At 41.9% G+C, this 20,141-nt stretch overlaps 1 protein-coding gene across 1 annotated transcript in view; it reads right to left on the bottom strand.

The window, feature by feature from the left end:
• smad1 (SMAD family member 1) overlaps positions 1-17,265 on the bottom strand; it is a 58,519-nt gene extending 41,254 nt beyond the window's left edge. The window contains exon 1 of the mRNA XM_003221677.4: positions 16,859-17,265. The gene's annotated coding sequence lies outside the window, so the exon portion shown is untranslated. The remainder of the gene's footprint in view (positions 1-16,858) is intronic.
• Positions 17,266-20,141: the final 2,876 nt, after the last annotated feature.

Genomic DNA, 20,141 nt, shown 5'->3' with positions numbered 1-20,141 from the left:
AAACTCTTTTTCAAGAAGGGGGGTGGACTCAATGGCCCAATGCGTCTCTTCCAACCCTCTTTTTTATTGTTGTTGTTGTTATTATTATTATTATTACTATTATTACTATAGTCCAGCCCTCCAATGGTCCGAAGGATCGTGAACTGGCCCCCTGTTTAAAAAGTTTGGGGACCCCTGGTATAGTAGGTTTTAAGAATGGTGGCATACAAGTCTAATGTTTCTGCCTTCCCATAGACCAGGCATGGACAAACTTCAGCCCTCCAGGTATTTTTAGACTTCAACTCCCACAATTCCTAACAGCCAGTAGGCTTTTGGAATTGTGGGAGTTGAAGTCCAAAATACCTGGAGGGCCATAGTTTGCCCATGCCTACCATAGACCCTTCACCACTCTTGACTCCCACAGTTCCCAAACACCTGGTGTTTTTAACAGCAATTTTACACACACCATGTGGGTGTGTTAAGATACACAAAAGTGAAACAGCAGGCATTTCTGCCCTATATTTAGATCTGCCTGGTCAGCTGTAATTGCATAATTTCATCAGGACCTTCTGCAACGGAAATACATCCATATTCATCACAGGCATCAAAGGAAACATCTTTACAAGCCATATCCTTTTACAAACCAACACATGGGTCTCATGCCACTTTCTCCAATTGTTGAATTCCGCCTTTAGGAAGGGCAGGGAATTTTATTTCTTTATCAATCACAAAGTCATTTCCTTTTACGGCTAGAAGGACAAAAAGGTGTGGCTTCCCACACAGGTGACACGGGGATGAAAGGGGGGGTTTGAGAACATGGAGGAGCTGTTTGCCACAAATTTCACATCAGAAATAAGGCTTAGGTCAAGTTCACAATGTATTTTGTGAAAAATTCATAGAGATGCCCAGACCATTGATACTGCTTTGGTTATATGCATGAAAGCTGATTAAGGTGAAGAAGCAGCTGTTTTGACATTTTCCTCCTACAGCACACACATGAAAGTTTGGGATTTATCTATAGATGTAGTCAATGAAAGTCCTGAACCATATTTCTCATCTGATTTACAGGATACAGCAGCATCCTTATCATTAGGCTGTGAAATAAACATTTCAAGAATCAGGACTGGAGAGGCAATATTAACAGGTCTTACAAACTTCTCTTTTCGCCTAAAAGAACTGAAATAATGTTTAACTGGCAGTCCAGTCACTTTCTCTATGTTGAATGCAGGGAATAGAGTTGCTATCTCATAGTTTTGCTCAGCCGGCAAGATTAGTAAAGATAAAGGCTTTCCCCTGACATTAAGTCTAGTCGTGTCCAACTCTGGGGGTTGGTGCTCATCTCCATTTCTAAGCCAAAGAGCCAGTGTTGTCCATAGATGCCTCTAAGGTCATGTGGCCCACATGACTGCATGGAGCACCATTACATTCCTGCTGGAGCGGTACCTATTGGCTACTCATATTTGTATGTTTTTGAACTGCTAGGTTGGCAGAAGCCAGGGCTAACAGCGGGAGCTCATCCTGCTCCTCCGATTCAAACCACTGACCTTTTGGTCAGCAAGTTCAGCAGCTCAGCGGTTTAACCTGTTGTGCCACCGCGGGCTTCTCTGCAAGATTATTAAACACAATTAAACAAGAGCAGATTGGTAGGGATTCATATAACTTTACTTCTATCAAATTCATTTTAGCTATTGTAAACCTTATTATATACTTTAAGAGAAGACTACATGTGAGGTATTTTTATTAGTTGCGATACAGAAGTTTTTGAATAATCTGCATAGCAAGGTTATGATTACTTTGAATTCTTAAGCAATTGCTTAAGATGTGCTTCAACACATTAAGAGGTCAGCTTACCTTTTCAAAAGCTATACATAGCTCTGCAAGATACTAAGAGTAGTTTTGGAATATTACTTTCCAATTAAAAAAAAGCATGTTTGCTTGCATCATACTTTGTACCTGATGTAATTTAGACTACCATAAGACATTATTCAGTACAATTAAAAGGGAATTCTGCCACCACAGTACGTGCTTTACTTTGAATAAAGCATAAATTAATGAATTAAGGTAAGCATACAGACAGATGTAAAAACCTAGATGCAATAGCTTTGCTTTGACATTAAAAGGAAACCAGAACAGTTCACAAGTCCTGTCGCAACATCTTTCTAAGATAATGAGAAGGTATATATGACTATATTGGCCACATTTGCAAGCCATATTATACTATGGATTAGTGTATCACTCCAAGGGCTTGCTCAAGTTTTAAGATCTAAAGGGAAGGCTTTCAGTCCCACCGCTATCCCAGGCATGTTTGATAAGAACATAAGACTATCTGAAGGGCAGTTTTTGAGACTCAAAATAGCCTTTTCTTTAAAAAAGAATTGGAAGTGGTTGTCCAGCCACTTTTATAAAAAATGAATGTCTTTATCCCACCAGCTTCTGCAGCTGCCCACCCCTGACTTGAAAGAAAGGGAGCCTCCAAGGAAACAATGTGCATTGCAGATTTGGAGTGTTCAAAGCAGCCCAACCCTAATTTAGTAGCCCTGCCTCTCTGTAAGTTTCCCTGTTGAAGGCAAGAGAAGGCACCGAGAAGCAAAAATGCTGCTTAATCAGGGAGGAGCCCATTTGTGTAGTATGGATGTAAGTGGGATCCTGTAAAGCTGTGGCTCCCAACCTTTTCTTGACCAGGGACCACTCTCCAACATTAGTAGCAAAAGGGTTACGAATCAGTTTTTGGTCAACTTTAGATTTGGTTTGGTTATTTGGGGTGCCGATTCAGAAAATTGCATTGGATAGACCATTATCAGCTCTAGATAGAGCACCTCAGTTTCTGACACAGAACATATGACATTGAGTAGTTGCCATCTGCTCACCCACAGAAAACCATATTTAATAATCTAGACCGATGTGGTCTATCCAATGCAACCGTCAGCTCTGCGGAAAGGGGCAGAAATAAAATTAATAAAATAAAAAACAGGAAGGAGGTTCAGGGACCTGATTTTTGTTCTCGTGGCCCACAAGTTGAGATCACTACTGTAAAGAAAGATCAGAAAGTGTAATAGGTTTGAAGTAGCCACTTGGAGAAATCACAGTGCAGGTTGCTTTCAAGGACTCTTCTGGGCCCTGCAGCAGACACGTGGCCCTCAAAACGATTCTAGCTGAATATTTGTTTCATTTCAAATTCCATACTTCCTAGTATTAGCACAAAATAAATACCTTACAAAATGCAAAATTTGATTTGATAACAGATACCTCAATTTCCATGCAAGCATCCTATGATCCAGCAAAACACTATAATCATATCAGGCTCAATTCTGCCTTGACTTTTACTTTTTAAAGGTATATTAACTTTCGCCACACAAGAGACTGCATCAATGCTGAATGTATAATATTTTCCGTAGCAAAATGGTGTTTTGTTTTGCATTCTTCTAATCTGAGAAGAGGTACAAACTGGGAGCATGAAGAAAACAGTTATTTGAGCCAATAGTTTCAAGATCAGAGTTTTCTTCATTCTCTTAGTTTGTGGAATTATCCATTACTATTTTCTGGCTAGGCTTCTGTATCCCAGACCATTTCAATTTCTTTACTTGTGACAAAATGAAGGAAGATTGAAGCATAATAGAACAAGTCATTCTAAGTTTTCCAAAGTGCAGTTTGTGAACCTTTGAGGGTTTTTTTTTACTGTACACAGAAAGTGAAGCAAGCTGTAACTTGTGTATTCTTGCCTACTTGCTAATCAAATCTGCAATACAAGTCCTCCAACTTATATTTGGAACACTTGCAGAACTAGAAGTGCACCAAGTTTCCCCATATAATGTCCGTGTGAGAAAAGTTATAAACAGAAGTGAAAACACTGACCTCAGTTATTTAATCACAGCAACTGCCTCTTTCCCTTACTTGTTCTCATGCATATGCAGCTACTGCATCTATAAGCAGAATATTTAGTTATGTTTTCAGTTTAAGCACTGTATTGCAATATTGAGATTATATATGTTTGGGCGTGTACAGTTGTGCTGGATTACTATTTAATGCAAACTGTCTACCTATGAGGAGTTTCTCTATGACCTAAAGCAAGAACATTCAATTACAATAGAAGTTAAGTACAGAGATACCTAGATCACACACAGATCACCACTTGGGATAGTACAAGCACTGGGGGCAGGGAGTTCAGTACGGAAAGAAAACCATGTATTGAGAAACTCTCACAATAAAATAAGGAACTATTCCTCCTCAAATGTATATAAGCAAGTTCTACAAAGAAACTGGTTTAACATTTGATACAAAGAAACTCTAAAGGTACCATATCCCATCTGATACTGGAGGCTTAGCATAGACAATCCTGGTCATTATTTGGATGTGAGACTGCCAACAAACACCAGGTGCTGTATATTTCAAAGGAATTGACAGAACCACTTCTGAATATTCCTTGCTTAAGAAAACCCTATAAAATTAATGGGATTACTGTAAGTTAACAAGTGACTTGAAGGCACGCACATACAGAAAAACAATCCAATTGAAAAGAGTGATACAGTAGATTCTCAGTTAACCAGAGCCCATAGAGATTGGTAGATGTCAGATACATGTGGTTTCTGGTTGCTTGAGAGTTAATATTTAAAATAGACCTAACTAATACTATACCCTATACCAGGGGTCCCCAAACTAAGGCCCGGGGGCCAGATGTGGCCCATTGAAGCCATTTATCTGGCCCCCACGGCACAAGGGCAGAAGGGGGTTGGGCTAAATGACCCAAGGGGTCTCTTCTTCTCTTACAACCCTTATTATTATTATTATTATTATTATTATTATTATTATTATTATTATTATTATTATTATTATTAAGATTGAGGCTGGGTGGCCATCTGTCAGGGATGCTTTGCTTGTGCTTATGGTGCACAAAGGCAAAGGGGGATTGGACTCAATGGCCCAAAGGGTCTCTTCCAACCCTCTTATTTATTTATTTATTTATTTATTTATTTATTTATTATTGCTCAGTGGCCAACTATAGTCCAGCTCTCCAATGGTCCGAAGGCTCGTGAACTGGCCCCTTGTTTAAAAAGTTTGGGGACCCCTGCCCTATACCATACGATAAAGTTTGTTTTTGACTTGATATTAATATTGAAATACAGTAATTAAAAACAAAAAAGACAGATAAATACAAACTTAATGTAATATAGTTTTACTGTATTATAAAGAAGCTTTTTAAATTTAAAGTATTATTTCTTCAACTTTTTTGCTGATTGCTTGAGAATTCCAGTTGTTTGCATTCTGGTTAACTGAGGGCCTTCCCCACAGCCATATGACCCAGAATATCAAGGCAGAACAACTTACAATATCTGCTTTGAACTGGGTTATCTGAGTCCACGCTATCATATATCCCAGTTCAAAGCTGATATTGTGGGATTTTATTCAGCTGTGTGGAAGGGGCCTGAGAGTCTACTGTATAAGAGAAAACCACTTCTAATTCTACTGAAATACTGAAGTAATAGGAGCCCCCGGTGGTGCAGAGAGTTAAACCATTCCAAAGAGTTGGCGGTTCGAATCCGGGGAGTGGGGCGAGCTCCCACTGTTAGCCACAACTTCTGCCAATGTAGCACTTCAAAAATATGCAAATGTGAGTAGATCAATAAGTACCGCTCCGGTAGGAAGGTAACGGCATTCCATGCAGTCATGCTGGCCACATGACCTTGGAGGTGTCTATGGACAATGCCAGCTCTTCGGCTTAGATATGGAGATGAGCACCAACCTCCCAAGTCGGACAAGACTAGACTTAATGTCAGGGGAAAACCTTTACCTTTACCTACTGCAGTAATAAAGATCAAAATACACAGTTTAAACCAACAACTACCATGATTAATAAGAACAGTGAACTTTACTCATTGAAAAGTATTAGTGGTTCTGAAATTTTCAACCAGTTCAATAGAAAAAGTGCTCAAAATTATGAAAGAGTTATTTCTACTTCAAAGCTTGCTCTAAACCCATATTTTAATTCCTAACCCAAAGGATTAGGATGGGTTACAATTTTACTACAAAAGATACAGAAAGATCTATTAAAGCCCAAGGCATTTAGTTCCTAACAATGGTTCCCAAAGCCAAGTAATATAAAGATCTTGCAATGCTTTAAGAAAACATCACCAATTTCAATATTGAGCTGCTCCAAGGGCCCCCTGGCCATGCTTGCTCTGACCAGCCCTTATTTTTCCTCCTCTGTCAGCATTTGCAGCAGTGTCAAATAACTGGATCTAACCATCCACTGAATTTCCCATGATCTCCCCAACCTAGTCTCTCTGCAGCATTATGGAGAAATGTAAAAATTGGCTACACTCAGCCACCCACTGCTGCTTAGATTATCTCCGTTGCATGGAGGTAAACCAAGCCGGGCCCATCAATCAAGTGAAAGGACTCACATGTGGAAAACTGCCCTAAAGGAAGAAGGCAAGTTCATAGGGAGAGGGAACAGCAGTGAAGATGAGAAACAATGCCACCTCCTACTTGACCAAGTGCACTTCCAAACCTGGAAAAAGCACTACAGTTGGGGAACAGAAGCTACCAGAATAACCCCTCTTAGATTTGGCATAAATATACCAGTCAATAATATATTCTATTTAGCATGGATCATTTATGGACTGTAATGGTTGTAGCTCTCAATTAAAATGGTTTACAATCGCCTCTCTATATTTGCAGATTTGTCTTCTGCATATTTAATAATCCACTGATTTGATTGAAATATTTTCTCTAGGTCATCTAATGTGATTCTATGGCCAACTTCTACTGGAAGTTTAACATAGAATTATGCTAGAGCACCAAAAAAAAACCTGTCTAGGAAGTTAGGAAGCCAAACCCTATGAAGAGTGGTTTTGGGAGCTTGTTTAGCTTGAAGAAAAGAAGGCTAAGATGGAACATGACAAACATGTTTAATACTTGAAAGGCTGTCACACTGGGGTGGGGGCAAACTGGTTTTCTGCTGCTCTAGAGATTAGGACATGGAGCAGTGCATTCAAACTACAGGGAAAGAAATTCACTGAAACATTAGGAAGAATTTCCTGGCTGAGCTGTTTGGCAGTGGAATATGCTGCCTCAGAGAATGGATGAGTCTCCTTCCCTGAATGTTTTAAAGCAGAAGCTGGATGGCCATCTGTCAGGAGTGCTTTGATTGTATTTTCCTGCATGGCAAAGGGCTGGACTGGATGGCCCTTGTCGTTTCTTCCAATTTTATGAATCTCTACATCTTCCATTACGATATGGTAGAAACTGACTATAGAGACACAAGATGACGTTGCGGCAAACAATACCACTGCATTTTCGACTACAAGGAAAAACTGAATTATTTAAATAATATATTATTAATTAACACAATTAACATATTAAGTAACATATAGTAAATAACACTAAAAGGACACTGTTAAACCTCAAAGGCAACCTCTCCTCTCGATGGGCTCTGATTATTTTATTCATGCCAAATCACCTCTCTCTTTTGCACTGCACTGGATTTTGCATTGAGCTCTTCTGGTACATCTTGAATCTGCATGGGTTGGGCTATTTCCAAGCAAAAGGCTGTTCTAAGGGATGTGTGAATATCTTTGTATCTGCTCCTTGCTGTTAAACTTTATGTAGTGACTGTGTAACTGTATGTTATGTTTGCAAGTAGAAGTAAATAGGAGTGTCCAATTATTGGGAGCTTTTTAAATCGTGTCAGAAGTGACTTGCAGTATTTTCTCAAGTTGCTTCTGGTATGACAGAATTGGTCATCTACAGAGGTATTGCCCACGGGGATGCCTGGATGTATTACCGTCCTGCTAGAAGGCTTCTCTCATGTCCCTGCAAACTAGAACTGACAGATGGGAGCTCACCCCATCTCGCGGATTTGAACCAGCAACCTTCAGGTCAGCAACTCAACCTTCAGGTCAGCAGTCCTGCTGGCACAAGAGTTTTATCCATTGTGCCACCGCAGCTCCATTAGGGGTTCAAGCTTCCGCCCTGGCCAACTAAACTCTCACTGAATGTGAACACTTAGCTGTCTGTTTCATCTCCTGGGGCTGTGTCAATATGTGATATATACAATTCACCAAACACTTTTTATGGAAGTATAGCATTCACAGCAACTGAATATATAGTGGTAGATTATCAGTGCAATGTAGAAGGTGCAGATCAAATATGGTTTCAAACATTGCACAAACATGCAAGATAGCAGAGAATTTTCTGCAAATTCAATTCAATTCAAAATTCTCAAGAACTCATTGTCATATCAGAACATTCATCAACCATTTTCTCCTTGTTTCCTAACTAGATTTCATTTTATATTCCTATGATTGAACGTTCTAGATTATCGGAAGTAGGGATGGGATACTCTCTGGATATTTTGCACTCCCCGATGCTCCAGTCTTAGGCGAAGTTTCCCTGATCCCTTTTTGGATGTATGTAGACATAAGTAAGAATAATTACAGAGCTGCTGCAAAAGAGAACTTCGGCATTTCAAGATAACTCACAGTATTTTATGGATGGAACTCTAGCTCAGAAGTTGGCAGCACTTGGCATCAACCGCCCCTCCTGTTTTTTCAGCTAATTTGGTTTTTATTGCCAAATCCAAGATGCCAAAATTAAACAATTATGCATTTAAGAACTGAATTTTAATTTTCAAGTAAACAGACTTCCTAAAGTGAAGTTGTGGATGATAAAGAACAAACGCAGGATCAAACCACAATTGGAATTGGAACTAGGTACATCATGTGTGAAGTTGAAAGGCTCATACTGTAAGAACAGAACTATACCAACTTCTGTTTTGAAAACAATCTCATTTGCAAATGACACTTTCAGAGATGTCAAGGAAAACCAAAAAATGCTGTGTGCTTCAGGCAAGTAATCAAGTACAAGACGAAGGAATCTTGAATTATGATCCTAATTCCATTTTATCCACAATCCTTCACCAAGAACAAACAGCAAAATAGGTATGCCCACAACATATTAGACAGTTTACATTTCAACAGTTATTTGGCATGGCTTGCCAATTGTTTCTACATCTTAAACCAAGTATGTGAATATATGCACTTTCAAGTTGCTTACTGATTGATTTTAACCCCATGGAAGTTATTATGATTATCAGAGTTGTCTTCCTCAGAGGTCTAGCCTACAGTACCAAGAAATCTCTGGTTGTTTCCCATCCAAGTACTAATCTGAGTTAGCCCTACTCAGATTCCAAGATCAGATGGGCTCTGGTGCCTGCAGGGTATTACAGAAATGAATCATATTTGTAATGTGGTAACTAATACTTCAAGATAGCCTCCTATTCTTCAACTCAAAAATGTATTTTCCGAGATATGTAATGGCATTATTCCTTTAGTTGTCAAAATTACAAATGTTACTAGTATTTCCGAAATCTTTATTTTCATCTCTACTGTTCTAAAAGGGCTTGCCTTAAAATACTCAGTTTGTTGCACAGTGTGCCCTGGATTCTACAACTAGATAGGAGAATAGTTTGGAAAGACGCATTACTGTTTAAAAGGGTTTTAAAAAAACAACTTCTTGTGACCTGGAAGCATGATTGGGCATGTGCTTACCAGATATAGGGCTTAAACAAGAAAATAATTTTACAAATTCTATTATTTACCTACACTGTTCATGTTTTCAGTTATGTAATTTTCTGAATTAACCTAAACTGATGGCTATATCATCCAAATTCAACAAAATGAATGGACCTGGAATATTCAAGAAATTTTCTACTAATAAAGCATTCACTTTTCCAAGTCTGTTAATATCTTAATTCATCATTGCTAACACTGTTGTTGTCACTTAAGTCTTGCTTGTTTAGCAGAAACCCAGACTGGTTTGCTATATCCAAGAATTTAGTCCCGCCAAGAACTGTCCTGAACCACAGAACGAAGGGGGAAGGAAAAGCAGAACACTTACAATTTACTTTTGCTTATTGTTATTTGATACTCCTGAGCAGAAACTGTGGTTTTCTATAGCACTATGACTGCCAGGAAATATGTTGCATTCACAGTCTGAATTAACTATGAAATGTTTGCCTGCAAACAAAACTGCTCTCATTAGGTTTGTTATATGTGTTTGGAGCAGCATTACAGCTACTCTTGATATTGAGTTGACAGTAACATGCCAGAGACCACCTTTTGAACATTTTAGCAGGAAAAGGATATGAAAGTAGATCCCCCAATATTCTAATCCTCAGCACCACATTATGTCTTCACAATTAGAATTTAGTCATCTGCTATACAAAGTTAGGATATTATATGTTTTTAAGTACATTGTCACCCCTTCACATTTGCTGGGGTTGGGGCACAGGACCCATGTGAAAGTGAAAAAAGGCAAATAAAAATTGCTATTTTTTACCTGAGGAATTTCTAAGTCTTCCAGCATGACTCTATGGTCAACTTCTTCTGGAAAATGACTTTATACAGAATTGCATTGGAGGACCCAGATTCCTAGCTAGATGTTCTCTCTTGAAAGATCTAGGTCCTCCAGCATGACTTCAGGATATGGAGCACTGAGTCAACCAGATATTCCAAGAGAGAATTCAAATTAATGAACAATCAAATCAGTACGGAGGGATGACTGAATCTTTATGGAAATTTAACACTGAATCTGCTATTCAATAAGCTCTTCTGAAAATACAGGTTTCAGTTCAGGTTTCAAAGTGGTAATCATGACGTTATAAAGCCCTACATGGCTTAGGTAGGTCCAAACTGTTCGAATGACTGCATCCCCCTACATCAGTAGTTCCCAACCTTTGGTCCTCCAGGTCTTTTGGACTTCAGCCCACACGATTCGTAACAGCTGGTAAGCTGGCTGGGATTTCTGAGCGTTGAAGTCCAAAAGCGTTGAGGACCAAAGGTTGGCCCTACACAAATCTGCCAGAATGTTAAGAGCTACAGGGCAGGCTTTTCTCAGTTTACTTAATGAGGACCCAGGAGAGAGTCTTCTGCTGTTCCCATCCTCTGGAATTCCCTTTTGCAGGAAATTGGCCTGTTTTCTCCATGTTTTCCATTTGTAGACAGAGACCATTTGTTTAAGAAGGCTTTGGATGTGTAATTGCCTACAGAGGGGCTATATGTTTTACTTGTTTACTAGTATGTACCCAGCCCTGCACAAGTGTTGGAGGGGCCGCTATTCTTCTTCATTCTCTTTCCCTCCCCTCATACATTTCCCCCTATCCTTTCTCTTCTTTTTCTCCTTCATTGCCTCCCCTCTCTTGTTCTCTTCTCTAGCTCTGAGAGGGCCTACTATGTCAACATGGCTCTCTTTGTGGCTCCTTCTTTCCCTCCACTCATACATGTCACCCTTCTTTCCCAATGATATCACAGGGGGCCACTTCACCTTAGGAACGGACAGCCTTTCACCTAATAGCAGCCAATCCAATGACATGGCCATGTTCCAGAAGCATTATCTCCTGATGTTTCGCCCACATCTGTGGCAAGCATCCTCAGACTTCACAACCTCTGAAGATGCCTGCCACAGATGTGGGTGAAACATCAGGAGATAATGCTTCTGGAACATGGCCATACAGCCCAGAAAACTCACAGCAATCCAGTGATTCCAGCCATGAAAGTCTTCAAAAACACAGACTCTATCTTGTTCGTAACTTGTATTTGCATATTTTGACTTAGATAGACTTTTGTCTGCTTAATTTTATAATGTTTAAAATATAATGGATGCGATTTTTTAAAAATGTTATCGTGAGTTTTTAATTGATTCCTTTTTTGAGCTGAGCTGCCTTGAGTTCCATCCCAGGAGAGAGGAGACATATAAAAATAAAATGAACAAAGCACTAAAGATTTGGCTTTTTTTTAAAGCAAGACTGCTGTTTTAATGTATTACTTCTGGATATTTACCTTAGTATTCCACACATCAGGACAACCTGGTCAAGTGACTGTTATACTTACTTTCATAATATATTTAATTATAACGACTGAACACAAAAGCTCACAGCCTGACCCCCCTCATGTCATTTTGATGTATCATTTTGCATTTCACTGCCGTAAGTCAATTTGAGATCTACAGCAGGTTGGAAAGGCAAGTAATGATGCTCTCTGAAGTCTCTGGGGAGTCCACATTATACACAGCTTACATTATTTATAAAACTGAGATGATGCCTCCATTAGCCTTGCAGGATTACACACCAAAAGATAGCACTTATACTTGACAGTATGGGCTGTTGCACTGCCAGCACAGCTTAATTCAACTTTACCTTCTCCCTAGGCTGATCTTGCCCTCTGTTTACACGCATTAAGCTGGGGTGGAGTGAGAAATCTGTTTGGAAATAATCATTGCCATGCTTTCATTTTGAGATACCAACCGACTTCATACATGTAAAAGCACTTTTGATTTACTATCCTATGACAAGCATGCGGGCAAGGAAGACAGATATGCTTCTTTGAAGAGAAAATAACAAACACATTTAAAAGTGACTGTCAGACATGCAGCCCTGTGGATTTACAACCACATTTCAGCTTTCTTGCATTTTGCGTTGTCTGTCTACAGATGCACTTTCACTTCATCCAGTGTCTAAAAAGAGTTGTCTAGGTTTTTCTTTCATATTAAATCTCTTACTCCTGCATTAAAAACTGACAGGAGATGGGGAGGAAACAGCCCAGTGTTACCAGGGTTGGACAAATCCTTCCTGTCTACCCTTTTCCCGTTGTTTGAAGAAGGGGAGGTGGGACTCTGTATGTGTGTGTTTGCCTTCAAAGGATTATACATATCCACAAGCATCCTTCCTCATCAGTTTTACTGTTATAAAGGGGCAGAGGAGGGAACAGCGAAGGAAATTATGGTGGGATAGGATAAACGATGTTGGTGGGATCATATCCAAGTCTATTCACAGGGCAGTATAAGGTAGCATCCGGTCTGAGCAGGTGGGAAAATGTTCTCTCCCACTCTGCCTCAAGAGGCTACGATGATATTTGAAGCAGGAAGAACATAATTTGTGAATGGCGTCAGATGTGCATTAACAGGGGCGAGGGAGGGGAAGGCAGAATGAAAAATACCAGCGCTTTAGTTTCTAAATTTGCACTCTAACTTTCTCCTACAGTATTCTTTAAATGTGGGATAGAGGTTCTTTCCTTCCCATCATTATTAGAAATCCTGGAATTCTTCAGTCTGGCTGGGGATGATAGAACTTGCAGTCTGGTATATCTGAGATCGGAGCCCCCCGTGGCACAGCAGGTTAAACCACTGAGCTGCCGAACTTCCTGACCGAAAGGTTGGTGGATCTAATCGAGGGAGCAGGGTGAGCTCCCGCTGTGAGCCCCAGCTTCTGCCAACCTAGCAGTTCGAAAACATGCACATGTGAGTAGATTAATAGGTATCACTCCGGTGGGAAGGTAACAGCACTCCATACAGTCATGCCAGCCACATGATCTTGGAGGTGTCTATGGGCAATGCTGGCTCTTCGGCTTAGAAATGGAGATGAGCACCAACCCCCAGAATCGGACACGACTAGATTTAGTGTCATGGGAAAACCTTTATCTTTTACTATAACTGAGATCACCAAGAGAAGGCTGGTCTATATTGTCCTTGCCTTTCTAAATGCTTTCCCAAGGTATTTCAAGTCACCAGATCATGTGTGTGTGTGTGTGTGTGTGTGTGTGTGTGATCTCAGAAACAGGAAGATGGGTATCAGAGAAAAGAACTGTATTTGATTACATTTGTGTTGAGAACGAAAGAAAGGATCAGACTTAAAACAAGGGCAAATCAGTACCCTTGTAACCCGATCTGGCCTTGAACTAAGATGATCTTATCTTGAGAGGTAGCTAGGACACATTGTAAGGTCCTTTGAGCTTCCGATTAACATGTCCTGAAAACCCATTTAGTTATGCCTTGAGAACAGAAGGTCCAGGTATCGGTGTTATCAAGGGCCTGAGCTGTTCAAACCCCTTTTGAGGAACAGACAACACAGAAGTTATGATAAGTTCTTTTCAGTCTTCAGCAGATATCTGCTGTTTGTTTCTAGGTGCAACATACCCTTAGGGGGAAAAAATCACACATAAGCTCAAGGTAGTTAGTGTCTGAAAGAATAGGAGCAAAGTGACTGGTGGAAAAAATCTTTTTAAGAGTTTTACTCTGCTGTAATCCTTAAATAACAATATAGAGTGGCATGGGGTAAATGGGCACAGCTTTGAACATTTAAAACAGATTTCTGCATTTTCATGAGATGCTGCAATTCAAGTATAAACTCCGGATGCGCATTTAGTTTAATTAAGAGCAGCTTTCTATTAGTATTCAGGAGTGATTCATCCTCGACCCATTTACAATATGCCTTTTCAGCAAGAAACTCTTAACCTATGGGTGACAGCTACATTTTAGTCGCTAAGGAAGCACCAACTGCAGCTGAAAATATACAGCAAAAATTAGTGTCCCTTAATTTGAGTTCCCCTACATACATACGTTTAGCCACAATAAAGATCAATTGTGTCCTGAAGCCACTCCCCAAATTAAAGCAACAATTCGTATTTAGGCCGGGTAATGAAAATCTAAACAAGCCCACATGCAGCTTCATCAACTATTAACAAAGGAGTAGAAAACTACTCTCTCTTCTACTTTGCAACCCCCTCCCTTTTCTATAAAGCTCTCAATAATAAAAAGGGCAGATATTTTAGACTCTGAACAGGGCCAGAAGCTATGGGTGCAACTACATTGTAGTATTAATCCAGTTTCACACTACTTTAACTGCCTGGGCTTGATGTATTTTTACAAAGTCTTTACTCTTTTGTGTTGTCAAAGGCTTTCATGGATAGAATCACTGGGTTGCTGTGAGTTTTCCAGGCTGTAAAGCCATGTTCCAGAAGCATTCTCTCCTGATGTTTCACCCTCATCTATGGCAGGCATCCTCAGAGATTGTGATATCTGTTGGAAACTAGGCAAGTGGGTTTTATGTATCTTTAGCCTTTTCTGCCAAATAGTGTTGATGTCTAGCCAAACTAAAACTCCCAGGATTCCGTGGCAGTTCATGGGTTATCAAACTGCATTAATCCTACAGTGTGGATGAACAGCAAATCAGTGGAGCAACCTACAAGGTTCCCCATAAATATGTACCAGAGAATGCATCTACATTGTAAAAATCAATAGTTTCACATCATTCAAAATCATAAAGCTCAATACTGTGAAATCCTTGGATTTGTATTTGGGTGAGGTGCCGCACCAGCACTCATTGGTAGAGAAGACCATAAAGAAACCACAACCCCCATGGTTCCCAATCATTGAGCCATGGAGGTTAAAGTGGGATCAAAATGCATTCATTCCACAATGTAGATGCACTCAAGATCATGGAAATTCTTGGGGCAAACCTTGGGCAAGTTACATTATCTTGGCCACAGAGAAAAGCAAAAACTGAAAGGAAAGCCTTCTGAATAATTGTTGCCAAACGGCATCAATTCCATTGTGTAGATGCACTCTAGATCATGGAAACTCTTGGGCAAGTGACATTCTCTCAGCCATAGAGAAAAGCAAAGACTGAAAGAAAAGCCTTCTGAACAATTGATGCCAAACTGCATCAATCCCACAGTGCAGATGCACTCTAGATCATGGAAATTCTTGGTCAAGTTACATTCTAACAGCCACAGAGAAAAGCAAAGACTGAAAGGAAAGCCTTCTGAACAACTGATGTCAAACTGCATCAATTCCATAGTGATGCACCCCAAGACTTTTTCCCAGACCCACAAAGAAAAGGAATGTTGTTGCAAACTCCAAAGCTTGGACTAAGGGCCCTTCCAGACAGGCCCTATATCCCAGGATCTGATGCCAGGTTTTCTGTTTATCCCAGAATATCTGTCAGTGTGGACTCATATAATCCAGTTTAAAGCAGAAAACCTGGGATCAGATCCTGGGATACTGGGCCTGTCTGGAAGGGCCCATTCTACACAACTGAGTAAAATCCCACATGATCTGCTATGAGCTGGGATATGTGGCAGTGTGGACTCAAAGATAACCCAGTTCAAAGCAGATACTGTGGGATTTTCTGTCTTGATATTCTGGGTTATAGGGCTGTGTGGAAGGGTTCTAAGTAAGGAGCAGATGGGGATTGGCTGGCTTTGGGCCCTTCCACGCAGCCCTATATCCCAGAATATCAGGGCAGGAAGTTCCACAATATCTGCTTTGATCTGGATTATCTGAGTCTACACTCAGATAATGTGGGATTCGGATATTTTGGGATATAGGGCTGTGTGGAAGGTCCCTTAGTCCGCCTTGAAAACCTCAAACGGAGAGAAGAGTCCCCCTCCATTGTGTCGGCCGGGCTGCTTTTCCCTCGGCGACGAGGGAAAGCGAAACGGGAGGCGAAAGGAAAAGCCGCAAAAGTTTCCCAGACTTGGCTTTGGGCACAAAAGGAGGCCGGAGACTCGCCATTGGGAAGCCTTTCTGGGGGTTTTCTTTCTTTTGCCTTTTTCTCCAGGAAGGAGGAATGATGTCCCTTCCCTCTCCAGGAAGGGAAGGGAGAGGGAAAAAAAAGATGGAAACCGCTTGTAACTTTTTGAGTAATTGTAACACCAAGGAAGACCCGTTCAGCTTTGGAATGGGGCCCGTGTCGTTGTTTTGAAACAGCCGGCATCTCCTTTCCTTTCTGCTTCCTTGAAGCGGGAAGGGGGAGAGAAAGCGCTTTCTTTTCTGAGGAGCCACAAAAGGGCCTCCATAGATAGATATACAAAGGGGAAAAGTTTTGAAGGCTCTTTTTGGAACGCCGCAGCCGCCATCATGAAGGCAAAAAGAAAGCACACAGAATCCCTTTCCCTTTAAAACAAAACAAAAAATCCGTCTTTAAGTAGAGCCAAGGCTCAGTCTTTCCCAAACCTAAAGACTCAGCAAAGAAGGCGGCAGACTGGGATGGCTTGCACATGGAGGCGGCTCCAAGGAAGGAGGGAAAAGAGCAGAGAATGGGGCTTACCGGTGCCGAAGTCGAGGCGGCGAATCCCCTCCTCCAGGGAAAATAAAAGGGGAAGAATATCCGCTGCTGTTCCTCTCCTTTCCCCCGTGTGGATGCTGTGAATGCGGCTGCTTTTTGCGCCTGCCTGCCTGCCTTTCTTCCCTCCCGCTTTCTCCTTCTTCTTCTTCTCCGCCGCTGCTGTTCCTGGATTGATCTGGTCTCACTGGCGTCAGAGAGTCGGAGCCACCCAGCCTCCACTTACCCCGCTGCCAATACACAACATACACACATATATACACACGCTCACACACACTCACACGAGAGCTAGGGATCCTCTCCAAAAGGCCCACCCTTTTTGGGAAGGCAGGGCTGGCTGGCTGAGGGCTGAGCGGTGGCGACGCCGCCTCCTTCTTTCTTGCCTTTCACAAGATGAGGATTCCTCGCTCTTCCCCTCAGAAGGACGGCCTTCTTTCCCCTCTGCTCCCTTATTTTTCCCTGCATTGAATTTGGGCAGAAAGCCTTTGAGAGGCACCCAGGCAGTAGCGTTTCTTCCACTCCCTCACAGCTTTGGCCCGCCTGGCTTTGGGAGCATCTCTCTACAATGGGGAATGAATGCACTTTGACACCGCTTGCACTGCCATGGCTCAATGCTGTGGAACCGAGAGAGTTTCACCAAAGTCTTGAGTCTTCTCTGCCCAAGAGAGCTGGGGCCTCAAACTGCCAGGATCACAGCTTTCATCGAAAAGACCAGAATCAAGATCTATATACAGTAGAGCAGGGGACCCCAAACTAAGGCCCAGGGGCCACATGCGGCCCATCAAAGCCATTTATCTGGCCCCCATGGCACAAAGGCAGAAGGGGGTTAGGCTAAATGACCCAAGGGTTCTCTTCTCTTCCAGTTATTATTTTATTATGACACAGCAAACAAGATAGATATGCTGGATTTCGTATCACAAAATCACAAGTCGAACACTTCCCAAGTGTCTAGGACTGTGTGATGTATTTTCGGATGATGCGTGCAGATCCCAGTAGGGTGGCCTTTTGCAGTTGGCAGATCGTGATTATTATTATTATTAAAATCGAGGCTGGGGGGCCATCTGTCAGAGGTGCTTTGATTGTGCTTTTGGTGCCTAAAAGCAGAAGGGGATTGGACTCAATGGTCCAAAGGGTCTCTTCCAACCATCATCATTATTATTATTATTATTATTATTATTATTATTATTATTATTGCTTGGTGGCCAACTATGTCCGGCCCTCCAACAGTCCGAAGGATCATGAACTGGCCCCCAGTTTAAAAAGTTCGGGGACCCCTGCAGTAGAGCCTCACTTATCCAACATAAACTGGTCGGCAGAACGTTGGATAAGTGAATATGTTGGATATTGAGGAGGGATTAAGGAAAAGCCTATTAAACATCAAATTAGGTTATGATTTTACAAATTAAGCACCAAAACATCATGTTATACAACAAATTTGACAGAAAAAGTAGTTCAATACGCAGTAATGCTATGTAGTAAATACTGTATTTACGAATTTAGCACCAAAATATCACGATGTTTTGAAAACATTGACTACAAAAATGTGTTGGATAATCCAGAACGTTGGATAAGTGAGACTCTACTGTACATCATGTATGCGCAAACCCAGGCCCTGGGGGCCAGATGTGCCCCCCCCCCGGCATCTTTCTCAGGCCCTCCTCTCTTTCACCTCTATTAATTAATTAATTAATTAATTTACTCTACTCCTACCCCACTCTTCTCACCCCGAAGAGGACTCAGAGCAGCTTACAGTTTGACCAGTTCAGTGCCACATTGCAAAAAGTGTATAAATACATCATATTAAACAATAAGCAAATAAACATATACATAAAATAAAACTGTTAAAAACATAGCCCTAAATCCATCATTGTCCTTCATGCTTTGAAATTTTGTCAGTTATGTATTGCACAAACACCTTGTTCCAAAGCCAGGGCAACTTTGTTTCCTGAAAAATCAGGAGGGAGGGGGCCAATCTAATATCATTGGGGAGGGAGTTCCATGGCCGAAGGGCTAACACTGAGAAGGCCTTGTCTATGAGCATGAGCATGTGGCGGCCTGCCCATGTCCTCATGCTAAGAAGAGATCAGGGAAGTCACACACAGTTGCAGCCCCAGCCCCAGGCAGAGCCTCTTCCTGGCCTGCACCTTGGCCTCCACCTCCATGAGACTTAGCTGCTCCTCACTGGTGCATGTGGAGCCTGCGCATTCCCCTTCTTCCAGGCCTCCACCCTTGGCAACGAGGACGGTGGCTCCTCTTCCACCTCCTCTTCCTCCTTCTCTGCCTCCACCACCTTTCTCGAGGGCACGTTCCCCCTCTGAGCAGGAGCAGGAGGGAAGGGAAGGAGAGCCCTAGGCAGTCGTATGTCCAGGTGATGGTGGTGGTGGTGGTGATGGTGGTGGAGGAGGAGGAGGAGGAGGAGGTGCCCTCCTTGTCACCAGGGACAGAGGCCCAGAAGAAGAGGAGTGTACTGGCAAGGACAGCTGAGTCCGTGGCAGTGGAGGCCAAAGCGCAGGCCAGGGAAGAGGCTCTGCCCGGGACTGTTGCTGATGAGCACAACTTCCTGGGCATGGCCATGCGGCAGGCAAGCTGCCATGTGTAACACCCCCCCCCCCCCCCGCACCAACCCTCCCTGGCCTCCCCCCTCCCTCCCTGGCCAGCCCACTCACTCCCCTCTGGCCCGCCATGTGGCCTCCAAGTTAAAAAGTTTGCCCATGCCTGATATACATTATCTATCTGTCTGTCTGTCTGTCTGTCTGTCTACAGTATCTGTCTGTCTATACATACATTACCTACACATACCCCTACCGACAATAGACCAGGATCAAACTTGGCACAGAGAAGCCCCATGGCCAACTGAACATACTGCAGGGGTTCGGGGGTGATTGACCTTGAATCTGGGAGTTGTAGTTCACCCTTCTTCAGAGAGCTCTGAACGTAGTAGATGATAGATCTGGACTAAACTTGGCACACAGACCTAACAAGGCCAACTGAATACAGGCGGGGTTTGGGGGTGATTGACCTTGGCATATGGGATTTGTAGTTCGCTCTTCTCCAGAGAGCTCTGAACACAGCTGACAATGGATCTGGACCAGACTTGGCACACAGACCCAACACAACCAACTGTGAACACAGGCAGGGTTTGGGGGTGATTTACCTTTATTTGTACTCAATAATAATAATAATAAACTTTATTTGTACCCTGCCCCATCTCCCCAAGGGACTTGGGGCAGCTCACAACTTGAAAAAATATAATCAATACACTTAGTAC

Source organism: Anolis carolinensis, chromosome 5 (genome assembly GCF_035594765.1).
Source record: "Anolis carolinensis isolate JA03-04 chromosome 5, rAnoCar3.1.pri, whole genome shotgun sequence".
Lineage (NCBI taxonomy): Eukaryota > Metazoa > Chordata > Lepidosauria > Squamata > Dactyloidae > Anolis > Anolis carolinensis.
The sequence above is the reverse complement of the archived record's forward strand: the minus strand, read 5'-3'. Positions and strand labels throughout refer to the sequence as shown.